Raw genomic sequence first — 8,855 nt, 5'->3', positions numbered from 1 at the left:
AAAACGATGTGTCCCCACTTGGAGAGGATAGTGAGAAGTTTTATAGCAGTGGTTCAAAGAGGGCATGATCAGCTCGTGGACATTCTTCTGAAGGGTTGGTGGTGAGGTAAGTAGGAGTCAGCAACATCAACCTTCAGGTTCCAACTGGTCTGGGGTCTACATGCTTGCGGGCAGCATACCATTGTTAATCGTTAACTTCTCCCGCCCGGAAGAGGTTTCAGTATCTGCAAAACAGCTCAAAGATATTGTTGTGTGTATCCTTTGATGGGGAACGGGGACCTTGTCCCAAGGCTGCACTATTGTTTCTCTTGACTGTTTTTTTTCTCCCTGGTCTCGCATCCCCTCCCTTCCCTAATTAACAACTGGTTGAATCTGCCCACTGGAACTAAGGGAAGGTCATGTAGGCTGATTGAAGGATATTTCCTATAATCAAAGAAATGGGGAACACAGAATGGCTTTGTGCCCAGGAGGCCCAAAGGGCCCTGCTTGGTATCATTTTTAAGGCTGAATAATATTCCATTGTATATATATATATATATGCCACATTTTGTTTATCCAGTCACCAGCTGACAGACATTTGGTTGCATCCACCTCTTGGCTATTGTGAATAATGTTGCTATGAACATGGGTGTGCAAATATCTTTTCAAGACCCAGTTTGACTCTCAGGTTTAAGATGCAATTAGTTCGGTTGCGTGTTTTATTACTGCTTTCTTTAAACAAACAAAACAAATAAACAAACATGGAGCCTTTTGAAGAGTGAACTAATTGAGATGAACACTTCAGATGCTGTAGGGTGACGTTAATTTGGGAAGTTTGGACACTCAAAGCTAAGATTTTGGCACTCAACAAAGTCCCAAAGCTGCACCACCAGAAGGAGCTAGAATAGCCCTAAACTGGGGCCTTGCAGAGAAAGTCCCGGCATCATTATGAACTTCAGTCACAACATTATGTAGGAAACCCTTTCAGCGGAGATAATGGGTATCTATTAATATAAATCATTTGCTGGATGAGTTATGCATTGACTTGTTGGAAAATACGGGAGATTACATGCCAGGTGTGCAGGAAAAACATTCTTCAAATTCAGTCACGTATACTATACCCCCAGGGAAAAACGTTTAGGATCTATACAGTTTCCCTTGAAAGAAAGGTTTGCTTTTCCTCTCCTGAATAGCATGGTTGAAAGGTCTGGCCAACAATCAGGCTGGCAGGCATGTTACTAAATACTGGGACCTCTGCCTTCAGCACGATGACTCAGTGGGGTGGTGGGCGTTTGTTAGATGATTAATGTTTCAGTGTAGGTGTGCCTGCTGGTTGGGGTGCAGGAGTAACTTAAATCGCTAATCACAGAATCCTCTTTAGAGAAAACTGTAGTGAAACCCGGCTGATCCATTGGAACTTTCCTCCCTGGGTTCGTTTCCACAATGAGAATGCCTATCTCAGGATGGTAGGGGGAGAGCCAAGCCATTCTTCTTAATAACAGTTGCCAAGCCCTTGTCTGGGAGTGTGGCTGTGATAAGCACAGTCTCTACCCTCAAGGTCCTAGTCCAGTGGGGGAGACAGAGGAGGCTGATGAGGAGAAGAGAGTGGAACTGATGAGAATTTAGTGTCTTGCAGGGCCTCCCCCGCTGCCCTAGCTCGCTTGGGACCACCATGGGGGGCCTTGGGCTCCTCCCTTCCCTAATGAAGGAGGAGGGGAAACTCACTAGAGCTCCTGGAGCATGGAAAGCATCCAGCCGTGAGTCAGGTCACCTTGAATGTGGATGATGACCTTGGGCAAATCTTTGCGCCATTTGTGAAACAGTAGGAGCAGCCCCCAAATTAGTAGGGGGGTGTGGGCAGTGTGTTAGTAGGCAGTGTGGGAACGGAAGTAGGAACAAGCCTTGGGAGCCCAGAAGAGCAGAACTAACTCAGGCAGAGTGTGAGGAAGAGCATCGCACAGATGGCTTCTGACCTGGGTATTGAAGGATGAGGAGGAGTTTTACAGGCAGAAAAGCACAAGGAAAGGCAGTCTAGCCAGGGGGAAACAGCACACGTGCAAAGATATCTCGATGTTCAGAAATGCGTAAGAATGGCAGGATGGCTGAATAGCAGAGGGTTGAGGGTGAGGTTGAGACTTGGGAAGGCCTCTTAATGAAGTGTGAGAACTCCAGAACAGGCCCGCCGTACCCCTGCCAGGAGCTCTGGGTGGATGCGATCCCATTCCTGGTCTCCCTGGCTGCCCACAGCGTCTGACCAGGGAGAAGCCACAGCTTACACTGTGCAGCTACGTGCCCAGAACCAAGGATGGAGAAGGCATTGCTTCATGGGTGACACAGGCACCACGTTCATGGCCATGTGTGGGGAGGAGGCACTCAATCACCAAAGAGGAGACCTTGCCAGCTTTGAGGGGAGGTTTCCTCCGGTGAGGCTGAGGAGAGTGTGAAGAATACTCACCTCTCAGCTCCTTCCTGCAGCAGCCCTGGCCATCCCAGCCACTGACCTGAAGCTCACCAACATTCCTGGGATGCAGAAACAGCATCCACTGGCTCCCACCAGGTCCCTGGGTGTCCTGGCAGCATGCCAACGAGGGGAAGGTGACACTTTGAGATAGCAGCAAGAGAACATAAGGCAAGGTGACTGCAGGCGGGGAGGAAGCTTTCGTTTTCTCTCAGAAGGACTGGCTGATGGCAGCCTGCTATTGTCCGAAGCAGGTTATCTGTGGTTTCGGAGACAATGCTTTTTATCATCGCAACCACGGCTCTTCTATCTGGGACACAAGCTATACTGAACGGGATACTAGGAAAAGAGAGAAAAATTAGACAGTGTTAGGCAAACCTAGATTCTCTCTGGGGTGCTCTTCCTTCTAAACATTTTTAGACTGAAACTGAGTCTCCTGGAAGAGCCTCGAATGAATTTGGAGCACCTGTCTCACTAGACAGATTGCTCTTTGTCCGGGGGTTCTGAGTGTCTTCTCTAGCCTCCAGAAACCGTAGGTGATTTTTTAAAATAATAATTAATAATTTAATGAGAGGTAGGCAGAGCTGGGAAGAACTATAGAGAACTCCCAGAGCAGGGGGATGCCCAAAGTGTGAAGTATGAGGAAACAGTTTTTTTTTTTTTATCATTGTAGCTATTTTCTTTTTAGTTATATTGCTTTAAAAATACTAACATGAGTCTACACGTCGAAAAGTATATCTTCCTCTCATCTTCCTCCTTCCCAAAGTGGAACAATTGCTATCAATTTGTGGGGTTTCCTTCTAGAATTTGTTCTATGCCCATATGGCATCAGCATGTGTCAATACAGACCTACACATAGCTAGATGAAGAGATAGACAGACAGGACCAGAACTGGGATACAGATAAGGATAGAGACACAGCTGATGTCAGTTGTCCCTTCCTGTTCATCAGGAAGAGAGAATAGAAGATTTTAGCTCTTGGGAACAGGGAGTGAGGAGTACACATTTTCTGTTTCCAGCCAGCTGAGCAGTTACATTGGGGGAAACAAGCCAATACTTGGGAGGAAGGAGAGGCTGGAGAAGCCAGACCCATGGTGATGTTGAGATTTCTAAGACAAACGGAAGAGATGCGTCTAGGGTTATCCGACATGACGGAGGGCCTGAGCCCTCTCTGTCCCTGGATTGCTGCAGGATCTTTGTAGAAACTTGACCATATGCCCTAAAGCATTGAGGGTGGCTTCAAGGGTCTAATGGCAAGTGTGCTGTCAGTGGAGGAAACCACAGGGGATGATGGAAAGTACTAAATTTGGTGAGGATGTGGAGCAACTGGAATTCTTAGAATTAGAATGAAAATCATATAGGCACATCAGAAAACAGTTTGAGAGTGTCTTATAAAGTTAAACATACACTGACCATATGACCACTCCTAGACATTGATCCAAGAGAAATGACAACATACGTCCAGAGGTTGCATACAAATGTTCCCAGCAGCTTTATTCATAGCTGCCAAAAAGCTAGAAACAACCCAAATATATCCATCAACTGGTGAATGGAGAAACAAAATTTGGCATACCTATACAATGGAATACTTCTCAGCAGTAAGAAGTAATGAAGTACTGCTGTACACAGCAACATGGATGAATCTCAAAAGCATTATTCTAAGTGAAAAAAGCCAAACAAAATACGACATGCTGCATGATTCCATTTATATGCGATTGTACAAAAAGCAAAACTATAGTGGTAGGAAGCAGATCAATGATCTCCTGAGGCTAGGGGTCTGGGGAAGGAATTGACCACAAGGGCCATGAGAGAACTATTGGGGGTAATAGAAATCTTCTATATGATGATGGTGGTGGTGATGGTAGATGTCTGCACATGTGGGTTCCAACTCTTCAAATTCAGCAGTTAAAATTGGTGAATTTTACCTCAACTCTAACTTCATAAAAAATTGAACTTTACTAAAGCTGACAAAACTTTTTTTAAAATAAATAAATTTATTTATTTATTTTTGGCTGCGTTGGGTCTTAGTTGCTGCGCGCCGGCTTTCTCTAGCTGCGGCAAGCGGGGGCTACTCTTCGTTGCGGTGCGTGGGCTTCTCATTGCGGTGGCTTCTCTTGTTGTGGAGCACGGGCTCTAGGCGCACGGGCTTCAGTAGTCGTGGCTCGTGGGCTCTAGAGCACAGGCTCAGTAGCTGTGGCACATGAGCTTAGTTGCTCCACCGCATGTGGGATCTTCCTGGACCAGGGCTCGAACCCGGGTCCCCTGCATTGGCAGGCGGATTCTTAACCACTGCGCCACCAGGGAAGTCCCCAAAACATTTTTTTTAATTAATTAATTTATATATATATATATATATATATATATATATATATATATATATATTTTTTTTTTTTTTGGCTGTGTTGGGTCTTCGTTTCTGTGCGAGGGCTTTCTCTAGTTGCGGCAAGCGGGGGCCACTCTTCATCACGGTGCGCGGGCCTCTCACTATCGCGGCCTCTCTTGTTGGGAGCACAGGCTCCAGACGCGCAGGCTCAGTAGTTGTGGCTCACGGGCCTAGTTGCTCCGCGGCATGTGGGATCTTCCCCGACCAGGGCTCGAACCCGTGTCCCCTGCATTGGCAGGCAGACTCTCAACCGCTGCGCCACCAGGGAAGCCCAAAACATTTTTTTAATTCAAGCAAAAATAGGTGAGAAGGAAAGTGATAACCAGATTGAGATAGGGATATAACTACAGGAAAAGCAGAGTTTTTTGAAAATCATTAGGGAACAACTTTAAATAAATACATCTTAAAACTTAGTTGAAATGGACAATTTTTTCAGAAAAATATAACAATAAACTGAATCAACAGAAAAGTTCTTAACGGGTTTTACTATGCTAGATAACCCAGATGCCCCTAAACCTATCAAGGACAGTGAGGAGTTTGAGGGAACAAGACTTCTGACACCAATTTCAAGTTTAGGGTCCCTGAGACCACACTTAGGTTTGATAATTCACTAGGGGAACTCATAGAACTCACTGAATGCCATTATGCTCACGGTTATATTTTTTATTATAGGGAAAAGATACAGATTGAAATTAGCCAAGGGAAGAAGTGCACAGGGCAGAGTCTAAGAAAGTACCAAACTCAGAACTTCCGGTCTTCCTCTAACTATGGAGTCATGAAAAGTGTTACTTTTCCAGCAGTGATGTGTGACAATATGCATAGAGTATTGGCAACCAGAGAAGCTCACCTGGACCTTGGTGTCCAGCAAAAGAAGTGAGAAGGAAATCGATACCAGGATTGAAAATTGGAATATAGTTATAAATAAAGCAGAGTTTTTAGAAAATACCGCATTAATTTGAATTACAATGACTTTATGGTGTATTTTGATATTTGGTAAGGCAAATTTTGTCTCACTGTTTTTTCATGTAACTTTCACAACTACTTTTAGACATTTGTTTTCCTTATAAAGCTTGGATTCTGTGTTAGTTAAGTTGCCTCCAGTTGCAAGTGCACATTGTTTATATTCCATGAGTTGAGTTTAATTGCTGTATAAAAATCTTCTAAGAGATTACATTAGGATTTGGCACTAAAGTGAAAAAGTTATTGTGAACACAGAAATTCATGGAAACAGCAAGTGGAAAATAAATTTATATTAGTAAAGGGAATTTTGTTATCAAGGGAATGACTTCATTTTTCTGTTTTCTTGCAAAGCAAAATCAAGAGGTTTATAGAACCAAGAAATAAAGCTACCCCCAAACTCCCTTCACACACATATGAAGTCTATTAGCTTTCACTACAAGATCCATGCAAAAGGATTGTAATACAATGGAAAATTTCCCAAATCTCTTGAAATAGATAAAAGAAATTCCAAAGCAATGAGAGATTGTCATCACAATTCATGTGTTTTGAAGGACTACCATTAGGATGTAAAACATCTATTTATCAAAACTTCCTGCTGGTTTTGAGCAGAAGACAATGGTGGAGCACTCTTTTTTTAAAAAAGATTTATTTATTTATTTATTTATTTATTTATTTATTTATTGGGCTGCATTGAGTCTTCGCTGCTGCGCGCAGGCTTTCTCTAGTTGTGGCGAGCAGGGGCTACTCTTCGTTGCAGTGCGCGGGCTTCTTGTTGCAGTGTAGTGGAGCACTCTTTAAGAAATGCTGCATCACCAGTGTTTCTAATAGCCCAAGGATAATGTTGTGTGATAAATGCAGACATCAGTGATTCTGAGTCCAAAAATGATGGAGAAGAGTTGGACTTTGGATGTGAAGATGTCTTAGGAATACCTTAACACATTTATTTCACTTCTATTTATCCTTTTAACTATGCACGCAATAATGTATGAGATGGGCACTAACCCAGACTTAGATCAATCAGAGCGCAGCAATACCTTGACCACAGTGACTGGCCAATCAGAGTGGCTGACTGGCTCTGGGCTTTGTTCACTCCTTAGTCTAACTGGCCCCTCCCCATGCTGGATCTTGGAAGCCATCCTATGACCACAAGATGAATCAGTCTTAACATGAACCAACACCTGGCTAACAGTGCAAAGAAGCAAAAGGACCTGGATAGTTGATGACTTTATTGAACCATAGGATCACCTCAAGGCAGTATGAGTTGGGTTTCTGTTACCTGCACACTAAAGCTTCCTAAATGAATGTTAGTGGATAGAGAAAAAGATAATGAGTGAGGACACTCAAGGCAGCCCTGCTTCCCCAACCTGGGGACAGAATTATCCTACTATCCAGCTCTGGGTCAGTCACTGATCCATCTGGTGAACCACTGGTCATGTCTATTGAGGGCTCCAGAAAGGTTTTGCTGTGAGGTGCGCTGTGGAAGTAGAGCATCTTTACATACTTTTATAAAATAAGAAAGTGCAATTCAGGGATATTGGCAAGTAGAAAGATATTTGGAGCTGATCCGTGAACATCTGTTTTTGTGGTTCATACATGTTTCCAGATCTTGATTTGACTTTTATGCATTCACGGAACAAGAACCTAGGCCGGAAACAATGAAATCAAGCACCTATTTTTACTTTATTTTCATGTTGATGCTAGCTGCTTCCAGAACTGTCCCCAATGAGCCCAGACACACTGCAGGACCATCAGCTTAAAAAATCATGTTATGATGCTGGCCTGGGTCACTGCTGAGTGAGCAGATGAAGCTAGGTGAATCTAGAGGTGTCTGTGACACTGAAAGAATCACAAATCTTTACCCAAACTGCCTCCTGTTAGCAATGTTTTCTGCCTGCCCCAGGGGATTTATGAAGGACAGAACAGTTTCCCTGCCCTTGCTGAGAGGGTACCCCATCTAAGTTGTCACAAAGCTCGTAGTCGACCTTAATTTCTACCCCCTTAAATTAAAATCTAGGTTATTTCATGGTCTTTACAACACCAGAACTACTTTTCTCTTTCAAACTTGGTAGATTGGTGTTTTTGTTTTTAATCCCTGAGTTTGTAAATTTTCCTGTGCCTACTTTTTCTTCTGGTCTGATGACTGCTTTTTAATGAGTTCAGCCTGTGCCTTCTTGGACAAATTGGGAGTGTAAGGAGTGTGTTAATTAGCTATCAGATCTAGCCTGGCTTTTGAAGTCCAGAGCTTTGGAATGCTACAAAAGTATAAATATAATCATGGCTTTTTGTACTCGGTAATTATACCACAGCTTGAAGCCTCAGGGAGCCTTCCACCCCAGGATTCTGCTACCCGTGATCCCTGAATGGTTCTGGCATTAATGGTCAGTCTCCGGGGACCCATACCCAAGGGAAATGGCTTCCTGTTTTGTTCTAAGTGGCCCTTATTCCCCTGCAACCTTTCTCCCTGTTGACCAAACATCCTATTTCAGGATGGATAGAATAAGCCTTTTCCCCCTCCCCTTCACCGGGTAAGAAGGTAATTAAGCAGGAGTGAGAAAGGCCCTCTGGGGGTAAATTGTCTTCTTATGACTACACCCACATTGTACCAAATTATACCAAATATTTTCAGGCCTTCAAATCAAACACCTACTCCTGCAAGAAGGCTGCATGATCACTCAAACTGATTCCTCTCACCTTCAATTTAGAAACATCCTCTCTTTCACAGCACTTCCCTTGTGTACTTCCGTGCTGGCCTTGGGCCAGGCTCTGGGTTCCCAGAGATGGAGCAAAGGAACTCACAATCTGGTGAAGGAGAGATCTCTTAAATGGCCCATAAATTTACAAGGAGCTTGGAGTCTGGGTGGGAGGTCGGGAAGGTGACAGGGAACCCTTTGGACTCTGTACACCAGTAGGCGGTGCCAGGTGAACTCAGGGGACCAAACTGCAGGCAGACAGCTACCTCTGACCAGTGGGTGTGGCAGCCCTGCTTTGCTATTTCATTGCACACTGCCCTGTGACCGATCAGTTGTCCCAGTGTTACTTTAAGTGTTGTATTGTGAATCAATTCTTCCTGTCTCTG

Source organism: Balaenoptera acutorostrata, chromosome 16 (genome assembly GCF_949987535.1).
Source record: "Balaenoptera acutorostrata chromosome 16, mBalAcu1.1, whole genome shotgun sequence".
NCBI lineage: Eukaryota > Metazoa > Chordata > Mammalia > Artiodactyla > Balaenopteridae > Balaenoptera > Balaenoptera acutorostrata.
The sequence above is the reverse complement of the archived record's forward strand: the minus strand, read 5'-3'. Positions refer to the sequence as shown.